Raw genomic sequence first — 24,195 nt, forward strand, 5'->3', positions numbered from 1 at the left:
AAAAAAACATCACTATCTCTTTCCCAGTTTCCTTTCCTAAGATAGTTTTCACATTGGGAACTCACTGAATGAAGAGGAAGCCTTTTCTCCAGGGAAAAGGAACCTGTAATACCTCAGTAATTATAAATGGTAATGATTTCCTCAGCTTTTCCCCAAAGATCTCTGTGGCCATTAACTTGGGTAACTGTACACTGGGGAAGGAGAAATACCCAAACATTTCAGGGACCTCTACATACAGGGTCCAAATTGAAACCCAGAGAACCAAAGTGTCATCATGGCTACCTATTATAATGGAAGCATGTGAGTTTCAGCTATAGATTGAATCCTGGCCTATGTTAAGCTTATTATAAAGCACCCAAAAGATACACACACTCATGTGTTAGTATTGATGCAATCCCAGAATGTATATTTGTTTTTGATACACTTGGTACCTAAGTTGTGGAGATGAGCTATCATGCTTGGGAAGGCCAAGGGGGAACCTCTAAAACTATCCCTCTTCCCCAGCCAAGGTAATAAATCAAAAATAATATTGTAGGGAGAAGCATGGAGGAGATTAGATCTTTCTTTCCTGAAAGATCTAAAGATGCAAGGAAAATAGTCCCCATCAGACCTCCAGTTTTTTCTCCATTTAATACATCATTATGGCCACTGCAGAAGTCATATAGATCTTGGAGGATGAAAGTAGACTTCTACATACTCTATCAAGTAGTAGCCTTAATTGCAACTGCTGTTCCAGATGTGTTATCTTTGTTAGAGCAATTTGACATTGCATTTGGCAGATGTATTGAGGAATGCATTCTTTTCTACTCTGATCAGAAAAGACAATCAGAAACAGTTCATATTGCAGACAACAATATAGGTTTAATATTTTGCAATACCTTTCAGGTATTGACTTCCTTGCCCTCTGTCATAGTATATTTCAAAGAGATCTAGTTCAGAGGTCAGCAAACTTTGGCCTGCCACTTTTTGTAGCATATGTGTGTGAAGAGTAGTTTTTACATTTTCAATGTTTATTTTTTTTATTATCTTTTTTTTTTTATTTTGGGGACAGAGAGAGACAGAGCATGAACGGGGGAGGGGCAGAGAGAGAGGGAGACACAGAATCGGAAACAGGCTCCAGGCTCTGAGCCATCAGCCCAGAGCCCGACGCGGGGCTCGAACTCAGGGACCGCGAGATCGTGACCTGGCTGAAGTCGGACGCTTAACCGACTGCGCCACCCAGGCGCCCCACATTTTCAAATGTAATGTACATTTTTAAAAACGCTGTCAGCTTTTGAGTGAGAACAGTTGCTCATTTTTCCCTGTTTACCTACAAAGTCTAAAATATTTACTCACTGGCTCTTTACAGAGAATTCTGGCCAACCCCTGATCTAAGCTATCTTATCCTGCAGAGTAAGGATCAGTGACATCAAAGATATGCTAATTGAATCAGATGAATAAGGCTTTATACTTTACAGAAAAGTAACATTAAAAGTATACAAAAAGTAACCATTGTAAAACTCTATGTAGGGCAAAGTTAACTAAGAATATTTTTTCATCTTGGTTTCAAAGTTTTATTTACTGAAGAGGTAGATGCTAACTTTTCTAATAATACTAGGTCTGGTTTGCAAACTTGTATCTTTGAAAGCTTCTGAAAGTATTGTGGCCAAACATATTCTGGAAAAATGATGTATTCCCCTGTTTAGAAGTTTTAATAAAGTGTTTTGTTTTGTTCTTATCCTAATTTTAAGATTTTTAACCCATTTTTGTCTTTTTCACTTTTCCCGAAACATTTACATTTTAGTTTCCATTTCTTTTGTGAGAACTTGATTCTCCAATTGTGTTATTTTGCTCAGTGGAGGGGCACTATAATTGATGCAACCAACTTTTTTAGTTTTCATTTTAGCGTAAGCATATACAAGCCATCTTATTTTCTTCTTTTCTTAAAAAAATATTTATTTATTTATTTTGAAAGAAAGAGAGAGATGGTGAGAGAGAACCCCAAGTAGGCTCCATGCTGTCAGTGCAGAGTCTAATGTGGGACTTGATTCCAGGAGCGGTGAGATCATGACCTGAGCCAAAATCCAGACTTGGACTCTTATGACTGAGTCACCCAGGTGACCTCTTTTCTTAAGTACCTTTCATTATTATCTTCCTATTGTCTTAAATTTTTCCTGACCTTATTATTATTTTTACAAGCTGTAATATAGAGGAGGGTTTGGCACAAATTTTTTTCAAAATTTTTTTGCAATTTTTTGGTTGCAAATTAAGACATCCATGTATATGTATATACACATACATTTATAACATTTATTAGTTATCTTAGTTGAGCCTTTAATTTTTTTTCTTTGGTAAGCCTTGCTAATGCATACATAGGTACACACACATATGTAAATATAAATGTGTACACACACATATAACATGTTTATTAGTTTTCTTAGTTCACTCTGCATCATGAAGAAAAGAGTATACTCTGTTTTAATTAGTGTGCCTCAGGATATTTCAAATTACATTCCCCTAGCCAGATTGCTTTGCTTCCCAATTACGTATCCCTAGCTCTTAGTCTCAGATGATTTTTTAAAATTTTATTTAAATCCAAGTTATTTAATATAGTATAATAATAATTTCAGGAATAGAATTTAGTGATTCATCACTTATATATAACACCCAGTGCTCATCCCAACAAGTTCCCTCCTTAATGCCCTTCACCCATTTAGCCCCTCCCCCCACCCACCGCCCCTCCAGCAACCTTCAGTTTGTTCTCTGTATGTAAGAGTCTCTTATGGCTTGCCTCCCCCTCTTTTTTTATCTTATTTTTGCTTCCCTTCCCCTATGTTCATCTGTTTTGTTTCTTAAATTCCATATATGAGTGAAATCATATGATGTTTGTCTTTCTCTGACTTCTTTCACTTAGCATAACACACTCTAGTTCCATCCATATTGTTACAAATGGCAAGATTTTCTTTTTCATTGTCAAATAATATTCCCCTGTGTGGGGTGTGTGTGTGTGTGTGTGTGTGTGTGTGTGTGTGTGTGTGTATACACACCACATCTTCTTTATCCATTCATCAGTCGATGGACATTTGGGCTCTTTCCACAATTTGGCTATTGTTGATAGTGTTGCTATAAACATTGGGGTGCATATGCCTCTTCAGATAAGCACTTTTGTATCCTTTGGATAAATATCTAGTAGTGCAATTGTGGGTCAGAGGGAGCTCTATTTTTAATTTTTTGAGAAACCTCCATACTTTTTTCCAGAGTAGCTGCAACAGTTTGTATTCCACCAGCAGTGTAAAAGTGTTCCTCTTTCTCCACATCCTTGCCAATATCTGTTGTTGTCTGAGTTGTTAATTTTAGCCTCAGATGATTCTTATAATATTGCCCTAAATAATAATGCCCTAAATAATACTGAAAATATACTGGTAATTTTTTGATTTGCATAAATTTTGTCATTGGAGTCAACTTAGTAAATTTAAAATTCATTAATAAATTTGCAGCTGGTAAGCAAATGAATTTAAGACAGCACAAAGCGTAAAATATTGGATTCAGTAAACAAGGATGACTTTAAATGAGGAATTAATATAGTGAAAATCATATACTATTTTCAAAACATAAATAAAACCATTCAGAGAAAACTAACTTAGCAAATAATCATTATAAGGCAGGTATTATGATTATCCATTGTCAGAGCAAAACGGACACCTCAGATTGAAACGCATAATGAAGGAATACAAAGTTCTGGATGACTTTATCAGAAAATAAACAAACAAATATGGAAGTAAATATTTGCTATAAGCTGATTCTTATGTCTTAGTTATTTTTACTCTATGCTACCAATAAATAAGTAGGAATTTTAAAAAATTATTACTGCAACAGGTGTCCTTGCTGCATAACTGTAGAAAAAAAAATTTATTGAGACTGTCGGTGCAGCTCTAAAGACGTCAACAATTTCTTCCAACAGTACTCACTTTTTTATATTGACCACCATTTTAAAAAGCATCATTTGTAAAGCACAGCAAGAATTTTGAAAAATGGAGAATTTATGTGACTTGCTTTAGTGGGAAATACGAAAAAAATATGTTTTAGCCTATCCACCATAACTTTTTCAGGGGTAGTAAAAGAAACTAGGGAAGAGCGAGGGGAGACTTCAACCTAGAGTAATTTTTAAAAGTTGGCAAATTCTTTCCTGGAAATTAAAAAGTATAAAATTAGGCAGAATAGTTGAAAACAGCCTTATTGTGTTCTCTGGAAATGATCAAACAAATAAATTGAGAGGCATGCATTTTTAGAAACTGCCAGCAGTTGTGGGAAGAGTACTGAAGTCTATTCTGTTTTTTCCTGATACTGCTTCAGTCAACCCTGCCCCTCTGAGGCAATTAGAATGTTACCAGGATGGACTGGCCATGAAAATGAGCAATCATGCTGGTAAAGGGAGTAGATTCTATCTGGAGCCAATAAGTGGAAAACTAACATTAGTGACAATATCAGTAAAATTTGCCAGCTTTTAGGAAACAGAGATGAAACTCATATATCTGCTAGCCATAAGTTGCAGTTACAGTTGGGTCAGACCTGCCTGAAGTTTAATGAGGAATGCTTAAACTTGAGAAGTACATACATAAGCCATCCAAACCTGGCTGATATAGAAAACTACACACATATGCAAGGAGAACTGAGAAATTCTGGTGTATAGTTAAAGCCAAGACAGATTGGAAAACTGGCTGAGGTTTAAATGAACTCTCCAGTAGACACATAGGGTCTGAGGGTTTTGAGCACATTATCTGCCCAAATCATTAGCTGACCACTAAAATATAAAATAGAATAATGTAAAATAAATGGCTGATACTGAGAAAAGAAAAGGCAACTCCATGAGACATCTATTTCTCTAAATTTATTGCTTTCTTCCAAGAAATTAGAAAAACCCTTGATATTATATACTAAATGTTTCACTAAATTCTTATTGAATCCATGAATGAACACATAGTATATTATATTCTTGTTTTGCTTTCTCTTATTGTTCTTCTTTTCCTTTAGTTTTTCCTTTTTCTTCTTTAAAATGACAAAAGGTGAAATTCATAGGGAACTGGTAGATGGCCTATGTTAAAGCATGAACACCTCCCTGACCCTGGTTTCCTTTAGCTGTTAGTGACTTCTTTCATGTATCACCCCCTCCAAATCTTCTATTGCAGAGTTAGAGGATTCTTTTATTTTAAAGAATAATTAATCCCCGATAAAGGTTTTTCCACTCTAACCTAAAACTCACAGCTTGGTGGAGCTACAAAGGAAAATTTTTCCTCCAAAGGCAACTCAGCACTTGTGAAAAATATTGTTTTATCTCATTAAATACTGATCATCTGTATGTGATAAAAGATGTGTGATTAAAATTCATGGTCTCTTCTGTAAAAAGCAAAACTATAGGGATGGCGAACAGAACAATGTTTCCTGGGCTGAGAGTAGGGGGGAGAGTGTACTACAAAGGAACAACATGAGGGAATTTTTTGTATCTTGATGGTAGTAAAAGATAACAAGACTGTGCACTCATCAAAATTCATCAATTGTCCATCAAAATAAATGAATTTTGCTCAATTTATATTAAAAGAAAATCATGGTCTATAATATTTTTGACACCCTCACTGTTGGCAAAGTCTCCTAGTCAGTTTGAAAAAAAAAATGGTGGAAATTATTAACTAAGGTCAACTCAGTGAAATCTCTCAGGTTCAGACAAAAGCCAAAAGTCTTGTTACATAGTAAAAGGCATTTTGTATATAGTGCCACCATTAATACGGATATTTTAAATTGGACTGAATGTATTCTCCCTTAACTTATTTTGATGTTCTGCCTTTCACCGTACCTGTCATTGAGAACCATAGTTAGAACAGTTAAAAACGAGCAGATAACTCCCTCACTTCTAACAACGGCATTCAGCTTTATCTCAGCTTCATTTCTCTTTTAAGAATAACTGTTTTTCCTAATTATAATTCTAGGAGATTAGACGATTAGAGACATTCTGAAGCCAACCTTTAGTGATTTATATCTGTCTCTGTCTCTATCTGCATCACTCTCAATCTGTCTCTCTATAAAGACCAAACAACCACAAAATTCATAAAGTATCACTTCAAGCTAAACTCAGAGAAAGTCACTTAAAAAAAAAACAGAAAAAAAAAAACCACTGGTAAACTAAGATCTGTTGATAAGCACCTTACAGTTTTTAAGTGGAATTATAATAGATCCCAAAGGGACACACTGGTATTTAGCTGTCAAGCCCAATAAGGACTGCAGTTTTGGTGATACTATCACACATGCTATGACTTCTAATAAGAGACATCGCAAAAGCATAAGTCTTTAGATATGAAGGGTTTTTTTTCCTTTTTAGTCCTATGATCATCTTTTTTATTTCATAGTTATAAGATTTCCATAAGCTAGAGCTCTCTAACCACAGATGTAAAATACTTGGGACAACTACTGCTGAAAGGTGTTTCAGGCAGAGATGCTGCACATTCTGATTTACTTAGATCCTTTCCTGAGAAAACTTTCTCAACTATTTTTAAATTCATTAATAATGATTCAGTTATCTGTTGCTGCATAAAAACTGTCTCACAAGTTAGCAGTTCATGATGTCTCTCAATTAGTCTTTGTAGTCAATTAGCCTTTTTGATTAAATCAGCAAATGAGTTTTAGTCATTACTACTTCTAAATGTATTATTTAAGTGTACTCTCTCTGTGCTGAGATTATTATTTTTGGCTAATCTAACTTAAATGCTATTTTGTGTCAAACATTTGGTGTGGGAAGCTCACTAATGGCCGTGAGAGATAAATACTATCATTTCTATTTCACAGTTGGAGAGAAACTGAGGATTAGAGGTGTTAACATCTCCAGATGGGCATACATAGAGGTCTTGCTGTTTTCCAAGTCCATGCTTTACAAAATAATATAATAATATACTGCCACATCGTAAGTGAGAATATTGCTTTCACAAGTTGATCTATCATCAGTCTCCAACTTCATAGTCAAGATCACTGTAAATACAAACCTTAATGTTGATACCTCCCTTTAATTATTCATGCTACTTTGTAATACTCAAAAATAAGTACCCAGTACATAAAATAGTTGCTGGTACCGGAAAAGCTAATTCCGTGTGAGCATAAATTTTTCCAGTATGGTGGCTAAGAGGAGCACTTCTTGGAGAGATCCCTAAAAAACAGAAAAAGCACTGGGAGAGACAAAGTCAAAAGACTTCAACTTAGAAGCCACAGAGAAGGTAGAAGAATAGAGTTGAAATGAAAAGAACCAAAAGGAAAGGCAAATCAATAGCCAAAGGTCTAGGAAGACTGGAGCAAAGGGAAAGACATTGTTTTTGAAGGAGATCTAGATATTAAGATGGTTTGTGGAATTCCTAAAAACTCAGGTATTTAAGCCAGAGATTGAGTCACAGCAAGGAAGAGAGATGACCTAGTGACTTCTATGAAAATTGAAGTTTCTTTGGAGATGAAGTAACTTTCTTTAGTACCATTCTTAGGACACTCCCTTCCATAGAAAAAGACAGGGACATTATTACCATTAAAGGCTTAGTTGCATACTATGTTTTATTTGTGTGTTTTGTGTTAAGAATCTTCCACTGCTTTGGGGCGCCTGGGTGGCTCAGTTGGTTAGGCGTCCGACTTCAGCTCAAGTCATGATCTCATGGTTTGTGAGTTTGAGCCCCACATCGGGCTCTGTGCTGACAGCTCAGAGCCTGGAGCCTGCTTCAGATTCTGTGTCTTGCTCTCTCTCTACCCCTACCCCGCTCATGCTCTGTCTCTCTCTCTTAAAATGGAATAAAGGGTAAAAAAAAAAATATATATATATATATATATATATATCATCCATTGCTTCAAGAATGGATACTGACAAAGAAATATTAAGGAATCCTGAAAGAACTGAACAACTGTATGGTTGACACAACCCTAAAAGGCTCTTAGGAGAAGCTTGGATACCTTAAACCCTATGGTATTTTTCAGGACAGCACAGCAATAGGTTCCTCATTGCAGGTCTTTCGAAGCTGATTTTGGCAGTAAATACTGTTGTTTATGAACCTTGAGTCTAACCCAGCAATGGTGTTCCTTTATCCAGCATGGGATCTACTGGCCAACTAGTGTATAAGTTCTCAGTAGAAAATGACCCAGAAAAGATATTCCTACTATTGAAAATCAAAGACATATGTTTATAATATATGGCTACATAGACTACAAATGAGTAATGTACTCAGTGGATATTGGTTAATATGATTTGGTCACAGAGATCTTATGCAGATGGTCCAGGGTGTGTGTTATACTTTACTAACAAGGCAAGTAGGACTGACCCAAGACTCTACTTTTCTACATTTTATGCATTGGGAAATGAAGGGAAGTATATGGGTCAGGGTTATTTATATTCTTTATTTGAGAGAGGTGGTATTGTTTCTGTTTTCTTTAGATGGTGTGTTTAAGTTTTGTTAAACCATCCTTTAACATGTATGTAAAAAATGTGTTAGAAAATCAGTTGTTGTCGTTATGTTTTAAATTCCCAAACTTGGCTGAATATATTGGTGGCCACTTCTTTGGAAAGTGAAGGAGGTACAAAACCATTTTCTCATCTTTAGTCAGATGTGCGCGATTTTAAAATCATAGTACTGAAGCATTTGTAATCTGAGATTGCGACCTTCATGTATACATTGCATATATCAGTATATTGCATATATCTATAATGGATAGATACAGTTATATAATGGACCTATAGATATATTTATCTCCTATATTTATCAAGGATTGAAACCAAAGCCCTAAGGTGACTTCAGGAAAAAATCTTGAGAAATGTGGAAAAACTAATTTCTGCTGGTGTTTTGATGATCGCTTCCTCAGCAGTGCTGCCATGGGATAGGAGATTGAAATCCAGGAAAGGTCTTTGGCAGCATCAGGTAGGAATCAATTGCACCCTGTGTCTCAGGAAAGCAGTCGGGGCTCCCACTTCACTGAGCAAAGGTTAACCCATTTCCACTTGCTCTGGGTTGTTTCTGAATGAGACTTCGGGGCACAAGACATTCTCAGGTGTCCTTCTGAATTTACTTCCTACCACTTGGACTGATAATTCTTCTTTCTCTGAAGTCAGAGTCCCCTTGGCTAGCTAAGAACAAGCAGCATTGTATGCCAGATCACAAAGTGACACTGTTCTTCCCACCGCTCTGCCCTCTTCCTCCTTCATAAAATCAGACCAGTTTTTTTATGTTAGAGTAAAAATGTCTTTTTAACCCACGGGAGTGTTTAAACACTAGGCAGGTGCATAAATGAATATATAAAACTGCCAGGTGTAAAATCTTAGGAGTGGTGAGTCCTTTTGCCGAGTGTGGAGTGTGTGTAAATCTTGTGTTTTTTGGCTCATATGCTACTTTTGTTGTTTTTGTTCTTGAGTTGTTATTTATTAGGAAAGTAAAAAAAAAAAAAAAACCAAAAAAAAACCTGACAACAGGCTGTTACTGCACATGGGTCAAGAATTAGAAACCCATCTCTAATTGATTGCAAAAGATCTTTCATAATGTGTCAAGAATAAAATGTATCCGGATGAGTCATTAGCTCATGAAAGTATCAACAAGTGATATTCTGTGGAAGACGATAATATCTATGATTCTAAACTAAGTTTTTAGAGTAAATCTTGAAACAAGTATTCATCTGTAAATATATTGTTTCATCCGAAACCTGTGCTTCTCCATGAGAGGAGGCTGTGGTACAATAGTGATTTTTTTGCATTTATCTTCCACTGTGAAATAATCCTTTTATTTTCCTTTCAGGTTTATTTTAGGAGGAATTTTTTTTTCCCAACATTTATTTATTTTTTTTGGGACAGAGAGAGACAGAGCATGAATGGGGGAGGGGCAGAGAGAGAGGGAGACACAGAATCGGAAACAGGCTCCAGGCTCTGAGCCATCAGCCCAGAGCCTGACGCGGGGCTCGAACTCCCGGACCGCGAGATCGTGACCTGGCTGAAGTCGGACGCTTAACCGACTGCGCCACCCAGGCGCCCCATATTTTAGGAGGAATTTTTAAGTATTTTACTTCAGTTCCCATTCTATTTTTTCATTTCTCTCGTGGCATCCATACCCTGTTCACGTTGTTTATACAATGCTTTAAGCTTCAAGTCTTTTCAGTGGAACAAGAAGAATCATTCCACTCTTTCATTTTAGAGGGCATTGTACCTCTGCTTCCTACTGTAGAAAAGGAATAATCATAGCATTTACCTTGCAGGATTAAGTTATATTATTAAAAGAGAGCCTGCATAACATCCTTACAGAAGTGTGTGACACATGCATAGTTTGAGTCCAAAATTATTGGTTGTCATCATTATCATTATCTCAGAGTCTGTTCACCCACAAAATCCATCTAGACCGGTTGGGAAGGGTTGTGTTACTCCACTTTGAAGTACTGACAGCCTGGTTGTTAATTCTGTAAAAACTTGCTAATTTTTGCCAGTCCTACTAGCTTACATTGATCAACCCTGAGTCACAAATTCTGAGAAAAGGCCATAGTTATACTTCTGTCAGTGGTGTGTGATGCCTTCCATTTCTCTAGTACCTCCAAGTGGATCTAAAAAGTAGTACCATCCCTAATGAAATAAAAACTAAGAAAACATATCCATGCAGTCAACCTAACCTGGCAAAGGGTGTAAATAAACACAAGCTGTTTTCTTTATTCAAAGGAAGCCAATAAAAGTGCTTTAGAATTAGGTAAATACTTCGAAATCTAAAGAGCCATTTAATATTAACCCCATAAAGGGAGGGTGTGTGTGTGTGTGTGTGTGTGTGTGTGTGTGTGTGTAGCTGTATTAAGGGGTAAAGGTGGGAGAGACTGGAACTCAGAGGTAAGGCCAACCAAGCACATGGGGCTTTTACTGATGTGTTCAGACCATCCTGGAGGAGACAGTCCATCTTGCCATGCCTCCTGCCATGCTTCCTTTTATGCTTAAAGCATAGCATAATGGGCAGCTAGTGATTTTCTTGACACATTCTGTTCCTAGGAACCACTCAATCTCTGGGGATAAATTCACTCATATGCTTTCTATTTTTGTTAAATCTGTTAAGAATTTTTTTCTTGGGAAAAAAAACTGCCTGCAGCAGAGCTGTATTTCACAGCTGGCATATTGATTTTAGTGTGAAGTTCCTAAGGATGCCTACTCTATAAATGGTTATTGTGTTCTATTATAAAATAATGCCACCGGCTACAGACATCTCTCTCTCTCTTCTTACCTCTCATTCTTCCTTGCTGGGTTCTCTCTGTCTTTTTCCAACTCATACTCAATTCTCTTAGCTCACTTACTAAGGTAAAGGTTGGGTGATGCCATCCCCCAAACCCCCATGTCAGATGTGCAAAGGTACAATAGCATGGGTGGGACAGATCAAGCAGAAGTGTAGGACTCTATTGCTTCTAGGTGCTTCTAGGTGGGGTGGGAAGGAAAATAAAAACACATTATCAGTATAGACATAAAAAGAATTTTTAATTTACATTCATTAATTTTTCCTTTCATCATTTCTATAGCTACAGCTACAATGTCATTGCTGAAGAGCAATGGAAATGAAAGCCAATTTATTTGTCTACCACATCCAGGACTGCAAACGGTCTTTCAAAGCAACGTCATTGCAACACAATTAAGTAGCATAATTCTTCTGTTGTGTATTATTTTTTCTGTTGTCCTCAGGTCATATATACTTCTTCAGGACAACAGTCTTACTTCTGCTTAGTTTATTATATGTCATGGTTCATATCTTGAGGGCTGCTCATAAAAATAATTGATTATGTAGGTGTTGTCAATCTGTTGTCAAAGGATAAGTAACTTTTTTTAACTAATGGATACTGCCTTCTCCTGGAAATGTGGAGCATATCAAACTGTTTGTAAAACATGGCTAAATAATTGTGTTTATCATCAGTGAGGGCAATGTAGTATATATATATATATATATATATATATATATATATACACACACACACACACACACACATATATATATAACCTTTTGATAGTTTAATAGTATTTCTTAATACTGTTTCAATAAGGTGAGACTGTTGAACAGATAAATAGAAAAGGCTATTTTTGACATACCGAGACATTGTAGGAGATTAGAGAGAGAGACAGATATAGAAAGATCATGTCACCTCAGCATCTTTCATGTGATAGTCACCATGGTATACATCTTACATTCAGTGTTTACATTTCATTATTTATGATCTTGTCTTCAATATATCATTCTCTTTGTATTATAGATACATTAACTGTGACACAGAAAGATTAAAAGCAGCCAGGAAAATTCAGTGCTGATCATATACACAATAAGATGGCTTGGTGGGCAGATCAAGCAAGACCACACACTCCGGGACTAATTGAGGGCCATATAAACTAAATAATGGATCTACAGGGAGATCTCAGGCCTTTGTCCCATGGTCCAATTATTTCTTTATGCTTACATATCATGTCTTTATCTGCACTACTTTTTAGCATGTCTGGCAACAAGAGATTTAAAATAAATTTGGTATTGAGATCGATATAGATGTATGAAAAATTTGAGTTAAATATACAATATGATAAAGTGCTATCAGCGTAGCAGAGATAAAGCCTTAGACTGTTAAAAGTTTCAGTCCTGGCTACAAGTGCATTTGGTTTAATTTTATTAGTGGGAGGAATAGTTTAATAGTTTATATAAGAGCAGTTTATCTAATGGGTATCATAATTGGGCATTTGCCATAACATATATATGTTGGATATTAAGTGGTAGAGTTCACACATGTATACCTTGCATAAATGTTGTGCGGTGATGTGTCATGTCTGTACTGAAGCACACTGAGGTGTGGATGAAGTGTGGTATGATTCAGCAGTGGCTTAGAACCTGCAGAATTGCCTCACAAGATTGTGTACGGGGTTAAATGACATATTAACTGAGAGAATGCATACAAGACATTTTATAAACTATGATATGTGACACAAACCACAGGTGCTATTTCATTTCTTCTCTAGAACTTATGTTAAGTGAGTTTTACAATTCTGGGCTTCAAGCTGTATTACAAAGCTGTAATATTCAAATAGTATGGTACTGGCACAAAGACACATAGATCAATGGAACAGAATAGAGAACCCAGAAATTGTGGGTCCCCACAACTGTGTGGTCAACTAATCTTCAACAAAGCAGGAAAGAATATCCAATGGAAAAAATACATTCTATATAATTTCATTTTGTTATATTGAGCAATACATGTTCACTATTTTATGACTATTATAAATACTTTTTTATGGATGAGGAAACTAAGGTTCAAAGAGGTAAAATAAGTTTTCAGAAATCAAATAACATAAAGCCAGGACACAGATATATAGACATAGATATCTGTCTGATTGCAAGCTGTGCTCAGTCTAAGTGAAATAACCTGTTTAAAACCTTCTCTTGACATTTCTAATGATCAGCAGATTCGGGGGTTTTGGAATAGGTAGTGGACTAAGTAATTTCTAGACTAACCTTAAGCCCCTAAATTACATAATTTAAAGTTTACTTTTGGAGAAAATATAAGCCAGTGTTATTTGCCTAATATGCTTTTTATCTTGTTTTTTTTTTAAATTGAGATGCAATTCACATATGACTTTATATTATATGCTTTTAACAGAAATTAGACACCGAATCTCCATCGTTAATATTGTAAACAAATTTAAAAGATGGATTCTGTAAACTAAAGATGTTCAGTTTCCATGAACATTAACTGAACATTTACTGTGTACTTATCTACTCAATAAAGGTTTTCCTCCATTGATTTGGGATTTCCCTATTGTCTTTACCTTGAAGTCTAAGGCTCAAAGCTAAGTCTGAAGAAAACTGGTAACCATTATGCATGGACTCCTTATCTCAGACTTTCTAAGAGACAAAAGAATTGTGATAGCAAACTCTGTAATCATCTATTCCAGTTTTCTCCCTAAGGCTGTGTTAGCGAGAGACTGGAGGAGGAGTGGGAAGGGATTTATGGGTATCTTTGGCTTTGGGGAGAGTTGCAGTCCTTGCGGTGAGACATCATACTTTTTTTTCCCTTCCTTTATAAAGAAAGGAAAAGGGTTCTCTTCCACTCTTTTTTACCCTTGGCTTGGTGAGCAGAGGAATTAAAAAAAATATTTTCAAAACTGTATTTTCAAGAAAGCGAGTCTGAGATTCCACGTGAGAGATTTCTGGTGAGCCGGTTAAGTAAAAATTTGAGAGAAGTAAACAGAGAAAGGAGTTGTATTGTTGCTTAGCTTGGACCGCACTGTTTGCAGTGGCAAAAGGGGATGTACGTATCCCAGGGATCAAGTGGACAAAGGGAAGAACAAGTGAATTTGAAGTTCTTTCTGTTTTTTCCACTTTTGAGGGCTGAGTGAGAAGAACTCAGCAGTCAGATGTTAGAATGTGTACTTCTAGGATAAGCAGCCAAACAAGATGTGGAAAAGGTAGAATTGAAGCGGGTTTCCCAAATCAAGAAACAAAAATGTGAGGAGGCCTCACTGAGGCTTCTTAAGACACACACATGCCCAGGGTCACTGGTAGTTCACAGGAGGACTTTGTAAAAATTAGAAAAGATACCCTTCTGTGAAGTTACAGCGCAGTGGCAGCACACACAACTTGTTGACCAGAGCACAGACTGAACATCAAACTCCCTTCACTCCAGTGAAATACTGTGTATATCTTATGCAGATCATAGCCTGCACAGCTTCACGTAGCCTCCTGGTGGATGAGCTCCTAAAAATGTTGGCATCAATGACCCAAAATTGTTGGCCCTATCACAGAGACATCCAGCAGAGAAAAGTTAACATTTATAATCTTTTAAAAAGTCACATGACCCTGCTCTTCTCCCCTTTCCTTGCACATCACACTGGAGAAGGTATTCCTGGGAGGAATAGAGGATGTCTTTTAAGGGTAGTTCATGCCATGATATCCTAAATAACTCTGTGTTCCGAACAGTTGGGGTCCCAGCACATGTGCACTAATGGAAAGGAGGGTGAGAAGAAAGTGGAAGAGGAAATGCAAATGGAAGTTCTCCAAAACTGTGGAATCTACCTGACATGTTAAGATGAGAGAGAGATTGAGAAAAAGCACATATGCCACACTGTGCTTACATACTTTCCTTTTGAGAATTTTCAGTAAACTTACTTCTCCATCGTCATCATCATCATCATCTTCACATTCTTAGTACAAATTGTTAAATAAGGTATGAATATCTCCACTTTGCATATGAGGAGGCAGAGCTCTGAGAGTTACATATTCCGATGTAATGGCTAGATTCTAAATATAGGTCTGACTTGAAGTCCATTTATGAAAACAATCCTTCAAATGATACTTCCACCCTTTCCCAGAGTTTGACAATGAAAACTAAGCCTTGTCGGAAAGCCTTGACAAGTCCCATATCTTTTTTACTGTTTCTTAGGTATTAACCTGAAGGTTTTATGGAAATATGTTCTTGAAATTCCTAATTTTTGCCTTTGACTGAGCATACTGAAGTTTTTACATTGTGATGAACACCCATCTGCCACACCAGTAAGATTTAGACCCTCACAATTTTTAAGTAATGTAGTCCTAAGTTATGAAGTGCTGACTCATAATTAAAGAGTGCCAAGTGGGTTATAACCCATGAGCATTAATTAATGCTCATGTATTACACCAGAAACCGTTTGAACAAACAGAAGTAATTGTCAGTGCACAGAGAAAATATATTATAGTCTTTGCTTCTAGAAAGTCATTACTAATGTCTGGAGGAATTTTCTTTTTTCGTTTGGCACACCGACATCTGAAACACCTTCCCATATTAGAGGAATGCTCCATCTTTTATCGACAGTCTCCTTTCTCACTGTAGAAGCTGAAATCTCCGCATTCTTTCCCAGTTTCCCTAGAAGGTACAGCCTGAGCATCAGATATATGCTGCATTGGTCAGACAGATCTGCGCTGGAGGGTGAATCTGGATTTAAAGACATAAGGAAGGCTAGATCATGCAGAACTTGTTGTGCTATTTTGTCCTAATAGCTCTAACAGTTTTCCAGAACCAGTGGACAGCATCTCTCATGGAGAATACAGTCCCCAGTGTTAAGGTACAGGTGGCAGTGTCTGGTTTGTATGTTTCAAGGCTCTGGTGTTTTTATTCGGTTAGTTTCTTGCATATGATTGGTTATTGCCTCCTAACCTTGATTTTCTGGCCGTTGTGAATAGGCTATAAGCCAAAGACACCCCAGAAGCAAATTCTTAAATCACATAATCAGAAGCCTAACTAATGAAAGTTCAGTTATGGGATGGGTAGGAAAATATAGGTTATTCAGTATCCATCGTGCAAAATGGTATAGATTTCATGCTTGTTAAATACCTGTTTCTTCACTGATACGGGGTTGAGATGAAGAAAACCTCGTTTCTAAAATTGATTGCCAGAATGTACATTATATTTAGAAAGAATTTATATTTTATGTATAATTTTATATTTAGAGACAAAGGATGCAGTTTCGAATGAAGTATATCAAATGCTCCAAAATCATTTGAAATGTCTCTATGTGGTTACTTTTTATGCAATATTAAAGTATTGAAAGCACTTATGGATTTGAAGTATATTTGTACACAAAATTATCTTAGATTTTTTTGTCTTAACAGTTAAATTAAAAATTTCAAAGTCCCTGAGGATATCTACATAAAATTATCACTATTGTATTATTTGCTAAGGCGATAACCCTAGCAAACCGTTGGTATGAAGGGTTTCATCATAGATGTTCAGTAGATGTGAGCTTACATAATTTATACTCTCACTGCTAATTGCCTGAGACTATCTACAAATTCCAACCAGTAAAAGAATAGGAAAAAACTAAGACACAAATGATAGTAATGGCACGTGGAGGTAATTGCCAAAGCATTAGTGTCCCACTTATAATTTTAAGGTAGTTGATTGTAACCTTTTCCATATCCATCTTCAGTGTGCATATGGGTGACAACTACTGTGATGGAAACAAAATTAAGCAAAGCAAAGCAAAAGAAAAAGCAAAAGGAAGTCCCCTCATAAAAACACACGAACAAACAAAAAAGTTCTAGGCCAGAGCCCAGTTGTTCTCTAGGACTCGTTTCTTTTTTAATTTTATTTAACTTTTTTTAATGTTTATTTATTTTTGAGAGAGAGAGAGAGACAGAGTGTGAGCAGGGCAGAGAGAGAGGGAGACACAGCATGCACCGTCAGCACAGAGCCCTATGCAGGGCACAAACCCATGAACCGTGAGATCATAATTTAAGTCGAAGTCGGATGCCCAACCGACTGAGCCACTCAGGCGCCCCATCTAGGACCCATTTTTGCTTCATATTATGGGGGATGTATTGAAGGGTGGAGTCCTGAGTCACTCCAGTCTTGGAAGAAGCACAGTTGTGCACACTGCCCTACTTCTTCGTGTTGTGCACACCGTCCTTCCCTTGCCGGTCAGAATAAAGCTAGAATTTCACTGGTTCCTCTCCACTTAAGGCTTTGGGCATTTGGGTGGTTTCCAGGTTTTGGCCATGAGACTGCCATGAACATTTATTTGTATACAAGTTTTTGTTCGGATACATGCTTTCATTTCTCTTGGTCAGCTAGTCTCTTTTGAAATACTCTCTCTCTCTGCCTATTATGACATCCTTCTCTGATTTTGTTTCTATTTGTTTCTTGCTTTGCTTTCTAATGTCATTATTCTCTCTGCAGACATTATGTGCTAAAGGTTATCACATCCCAATCTTGGGTCTCCTCTCACACTTAAGCAGTTCATGCATCTTGGTTTTAATTATCTCTTGTATGCAGTTAACTCAGATTTGTATCTCCAGCCTAGAATTTTTAAACACAGAGCTGTATATTTAACTGTCTATTTGACATCAGCTGTCGGCCTTCTCTGAGGCATCTTAAAATCATCATGTGCAGTAGTTTTATGACTGTTCACCCCATTAAAACCTGGGCCTTTCCCATTTCCCCCCAAGCTATACAATTAGATCATAATAAGTGATCTTTAACACCATCTTTGTGTGTGTTAGAGAGATCATCTCTTCTGAGTAGCATCTGAAAGGACTACCCCTTTCTAGTTTTTCTTTACACAGCTGAGGCATCACCTTTTCAAAATAAATCTGATCACATCAGTTCCTCATTTTCCATTTTCTGCTTAGATTATTGGCTTTAAGTTACTTATGCTAAAAACCAGATTTCTTAATATGTCTTATAAAGTGTGATATAGAAAAGTCCCTACTAAGTTTATTCAGACTCATTTTGAAAGTTTCCAATGTCACATTTCACACCAGTGTACAAGCCAGAACACTGTCTTCTGTTAGTATCTCAAACCTAATATGTCCCTCTGACCACTAAACCTTTTGCATATGTTCTTCCCTCTCCTGAAATACTCTAAACCCCCTTCATCTATTCATGCCCTATTTTCCCTTAAGTTTTGAGGACAATGCACCACTTTCTAAGTTGTTTTTTTAATCACTAAGAACACTAAGGACCTCTCCTTCATATACTTGTGGTATAACTGCAGTTGTTTTTTGAGATTACTTGAGTAATGTCTGTCTGTCTCTCAAACTAGTCCATAAAATCCACTGATGTCAGGGATTATGCAGATTTAGCTTATCCTTCCATATCATCATATATCAAAGTCCAGCATGTGTCAGGTACTTAAGAATTGTCTGAATGAGTAAAAAGAATAGATTTAATAGGATTAGATGAATGTGTGAACTTGAGAAGGTGATCTTGAGCACTGTTTCAAGTTTTCTGGTTTAAGATAATGAGGAAGAATAAGAAATCACCAATGGAGACAAGTAATAGAGGAGAAATAATAGGTTTAGAGAATTAGAAAATGAGTACTATTCCCTTGTCTCACATCTTAAATGGCACAACATTCTTTGAAATAATATTTCCTATTAAATAATGAAGTACGTACCTTACATGAAGAAATTCTCTTATATAGCAGATGTTTGGAGTTTGCTTCCCAGAAGTAGCTTAAGACTGCTTTTACATAAATTTTCATCACTCTCTTCTATCTCTACTACTCAGTATTTTCATGATATTAAAAAATGTACATTAAGCACATGGAACTTCTCAGAAGAAGGTCACCAGTAAATAAAGAAATAATTAATACATGATACAAATAACTGACAAGCAAGGCACCAGAAATAAGTGAAACGTCAAAGAGAAGACAATATTTAAAGGCCTTTGAGAAGTCAGTAAACAGTATCAATCATATCCCTGTCGCCTTTGGTGAAAAATAAGAAGGGGTTGATCAGCAGAGAGCAATTTTGCAAGAATACATGAGACCTGATGTTGAAAAGTCTTAGCGTCCTATGTATGCTTTGAAACATTTAAGGCAGTAGTTCCCAGTGGAGGTTTCCTTGCTCAGGTGCAATATAGTTTGAAGAGTCTGTGCTGCTTGTTGAAGCATCACAAATGGCATGCTTTGACAGCTGGGGTACCTGTTGAATAATTTCTCTGTCAAACATTCAAAACAAAATGGCACAGATGTTAAGGTGCATGCATATACAGTGAAAATATCCTTCTGAAGGGCAACAAAAAGCTTTTCACCATTCAAAAGTTTGAGGGATTAGAATGCCTTCTTCTGAAATGTAACAATTGTTATATTTAAAAATCTTGCTTATCTATAGTCCTGTTAATAACCCTTTTATAGCAAATATCTATTAAAATTGAAAGACATGATGACATTATAATTATAAATAATGAAATAAAGAGTGGAAGTTTTGCTAAATCTATAATTTTAACTAAAATTTAGCAAAAATATATTAAGTATGTAAAATGTCCCACCTTACTAGTGGAGGGAATGGCGAATCAGACATCATACTTTCCTTTAATCATCTTTTAAATTAGATGATTAGAAAGAGAGATGAAAAGGAAATATCAATTCAGGTTTGCAATAACTGTGCTAGGGATAGACTCCTCACTTGGTGGGTACACAGGAGGAGTAGTCGACACAACCTTGAGGGATCAAGGATGGATAATTCATAAATAATATTGAAACTAAACTGAAACAGAATAAGGAGTTAAAAAAATAATCTTGGAGAAAGAAGAGGAAGGGTTGAGAGAACATCATTTAAAGACCCAAATGTTGAAAAACACAAAACACTAGAAGGCTTTAAGTAACGAGGCATTGTTGTATTTAAAAATTAAGAGAGAATTGCCTCCTAAAAGGGTGCCAGAGAACAAATCAGTTTCCAGGTTAAAAAGTGTTCACCGTACCACATTAGACATTTGGATTCTAATCTTGAGATAATTAGAAGTCTTTTAGAGGGGCGCCTGGGTGGCTCAGTCAGTTAAGCGTCTGACTTCAGCTCAGGTCATGATCTCACACTTGTGAGTTCGAGGCCTGTGTCAGGCTCTGTGCTAACAGTTCAGAGACTGGAACCTGCTTCAGATTCTGTGTCTCCATCTCTGCCCCTCCCCTGCTCATGCCTCTCTCTCTCTCTCTCTTTAACTCAAAAGTAAATAAAAATTTAAAAAAGAAGTCTTTTAGAGATTCTAATAGGAAGAGTGACATGATGAGATTATTCTAGTCTATCATATGGCAAATAGAATTAAATGGATATAGTGATTAGTATTTAGTACAGCTGTATGTAACAGGAACCAGGCCATACTGGCTTAAACTCCTGAAGGTCTTCTACTGCAAATGTGTGTGTGTGTGTGTGTGTGTGTGTGTGTGTGCAATAGGAAAAAATATGTATAATTACATTTTAGATTTCTAAGATGGCTATTGGAATTCTTGCCAAGATAACATCTTTTGAAACATCAGGGAAGAAGAAGAAAGTGAACCTCTCATCAGCAAGACTTCCTAGAAGTTTTCCTACAACATTTTCTTACCCCATATTGGCCAGAAATTTGTCACATGGTATCTGAAGCTGAATGAGAGAACAGACAGATTGCCACACAGAGAAAAACTGAGGCAAAGACAGGAAGTGCAGCAAGTGGGGAATAGATTTTTGGGTAGACACCTAGACTCTTCTTACAGGGGATAATCCTAGAAAATAGAAGAGCAGTTAAATTACCTTTTTTTTTTTTTTTTTTTTTTGGTAAGGTGGAGTAGTATAGACTCAGACAATTAGAAGGATATTGAAAGATATTTATGGTGTATGATTATGATGGTTAAGTGATTTTTTTTTTGAATGTGGGGAAAGGATGAATAAGAAAGGAGATGCCAGGATAATTTGAGTTTCAATTTTGAGTAATTGAGTTAAGGAGTAGCTGAAGGAACTAGTTTGGCTAAAAATGATTAATTCAGTTTAAACAAGATAGTGGCTGATTGGAACTCATTGTAATATTTAGCAAGTAATTACAAACACAGGTCTGGCGAGGTAAGTAGAAGGTAAGAGAGTAATATGAGTATTGATGTCATTTTGGAGAAAGTTGAATGGTACTGAGAGAAAAATATATAAAATTTCTGAAGAGAAACAAATTGAACTAATTTTCTTATTGTTATTTATGAAATATTGAGGAAGGGATAATTGAAGATTTTTGGCAGAAAGGAAGACACTGAAATATAATGAATAACCAGAGGAGTCACTCTTGCAAAAAGGAAAGATATGGTAATTTGGACTGTATGAGGGAAACCTCTCTCATTTTAATGGAAAGTGGGAGGAAAGACAGTAAATAAAAACAAACAAAAAATATCTGTAGTCATGGGACAGAGAGTACAATCATTCATTGTTGGTTTCTGTTTTCTCAGTGACAGAATATGTGATCACTAGTGATAATGATAAATGGATCACGGAGAATTTTAGCATAACAGATTAAAAAAAATTGTCATCCTAAATGGTATGAAATTGAATATTCTACCCTTGATGTTAGAAACAAGGCAAAGAAAGCCATCTTGCCACTTCTATTCAACATTGTATTGGAGGTTCTAGCCATTGCATTAAGGCAAGAAAAAGAAATAAAGGCCATAAAGATGAGAAAGGAAAAAATAGAAGCATTTCTATTTACAGAAAGCATAATTGTTTACTAGAAAACACTAAGTGCTGTGGACTGAATCATGTCCCCCTTAAATTCATACATTGAAGCCTTAACTCCTCAATGTAATTGTATTTGATCATGAAGCCTTTGAGAAGTTATAAGGTTTAGATGAAGTTATGAGGGTGGGATTAGTGCCCTTATAAGAGACATCAGGGAATTTGCTTCCTTTGTGTTTCTTCACCATGTGAGGACACAGCAAACATGTGGCTGCAAGCCAGGAAGGGGCCTTCATCCCTGGGGAACCATATTGGCCAACACCTTGATCTTGACTTTACAGCCTCAAAAACTGTGAGAAATAAATTCCTGTTGTTTAAGCCACCCAGTCTATGGTATCTTGTTATTTCATGCATCCCATGAAAACTAATATACTAAACTACGTGAAAATCAATATCTGGGACTAATCAGGTAAAAAAAAATACTGTATTTTTACATTTTAGTATCATGTAATTAAAGTAACATTTAAATAAATATAAATAAAATTTGATAAAAATAGTATAGCATCAAAAACGTCATTTAGGAATAGATTTTGCAAAAGTCATACAAGAACTCTTCACAGTAATCTATATCACTTTGCTCAGAAAATTTATAAGTCTATAATTTAGAGCTTTATAATCTTTGTGAATCGGGGGATTTGATATTTCTAAGATGTCAGTTGCCTCCAAATTTTTCTATGGATTCAACATAATGCAAATTATGGTCACAGAAGTCTTACTTTTTTAGTAGAAATTGACAAAATAATTCTGAATTTATATGGATGTGCAGAGGACCAAGAAGTATTAAATAATTTTGAAGGCCAATATAAATAAAGAATAATACTAATAATAAATGATAAGAATAATAAATAAGACCAAAAGTTGAAGGAGTTACATTACTTAATTTCAAGATGTATTATAAGTAAACAGTGATAAAGCCATCCTTATTCTAACTTTTAGGATCCCATTCTTTCCCAGTTAACACCCTGTGAGTTTGGGAATTCATTTTCTGTTGTACTTCAGACACTCACAAGATGATATTCTGAGTTTGGGTTTTATCCATCTCAGCTCTGTGGCCATAAGAGCGAAAGGGTCTCTTTCTAGGCAGATATAGCAGCTCTCAAGCCATTTATTCAGTGCTTGTGCTGGGAGTTTGAATTTATGAGATTATATTTTGTTTTATTTTGTTTTGTTTTGTTCCCCACCTTGTTCAGTGACATTAGGAAGAACTAGCCAACTTTATCATATTCATTAGTTTGGCAAAGATATTCTTAAGTATCATATAGATGGTCATTCAGATCCTTGCCTCTTATAAGTGTTGGATTAAGAGTATCCAGTGGATGTATTATGTGTATTTTTATTGCCAGATCATGCCACAGACTCTCATTGCTGTGCTGAAAATGGAGTCATTTGTTGTCTTTACATGTAGTCAGATTAAACAGGGAGCCAATTAAACATATGCCTACGTTTTGACAGAGCCATTCCACTTGTACACATTTACTCCAGAAAAATGAGTACATATGTCCACCAAAAGACTTGTAGAAGAATGCTCGTAGCAGCTTTATTTGTAATAGCTCCATATTGGAAACAACTTGAATGCCATCAACTGAAGAAAGTGTAAACGAATTGTAGTATATTTATTGAATTAAATAAAAGGGAATGAATATATAGGCAACAATATGGATGAATCTAACAGTTATAATGCTGATTGAAAGAAAGTAGTTTTTCATTATAAAGCTAGTGAACCTAATCTGATCTAATCTATGTAAAAATTAATGTATTGGAGGTGGGGGTGGAATCCCAGAACACTAGTTACCTCTGTAGAGAGGGGATTGAGTAGGAAGAGACATAAGAGAACTCTCTGTTCTGAAAGAAATGTTTTATATCTTGAAATGGGTGTGAATTACATGGATATTCATTTGCCAAAATTGAACTGCTAAGGTTTGTGTTTTTTAATATATGGAAATTTCATTTAAAGAACTAAGAACTAGGGACCTACTGAGTGCAGAGTTTAAAACAAACAAACGTGGCAGGTGATTGATGTTTGTTAATGGGGATGATAGGTGTTCATTGTGGTATTTGGTTTACTTCTTATATATTTGGAATTCCCCGCGATATGAATTTAAAACAATTTTTAGAGGTGCGGGAAAGTGAAAAGCCAAAGGGCCCTTGCAGGCACCATTGAGGTTCAAATGAGTTGGCTTCCAGGGTTGTAGAATATTTCTGATCAGTTTAAATGGAGGTTTGATTG

This window comes from Prionailurus bengalensis, chromosome A2, assembly GCF_016509475.1.
Source record: "Prionailurus bengalensis isolate Pbe53 chromosome A2, Fcat_Pben_1.1_paternal_pri, whole genome shotgun sequence".
NCBI classification, from domain to species: domain Eukaryota; kingdom Metazoa; phylum Chordata; class Mammalia; order Carnivora; family Felidae; genus Prionailurus; species Prionailurus bengalensis.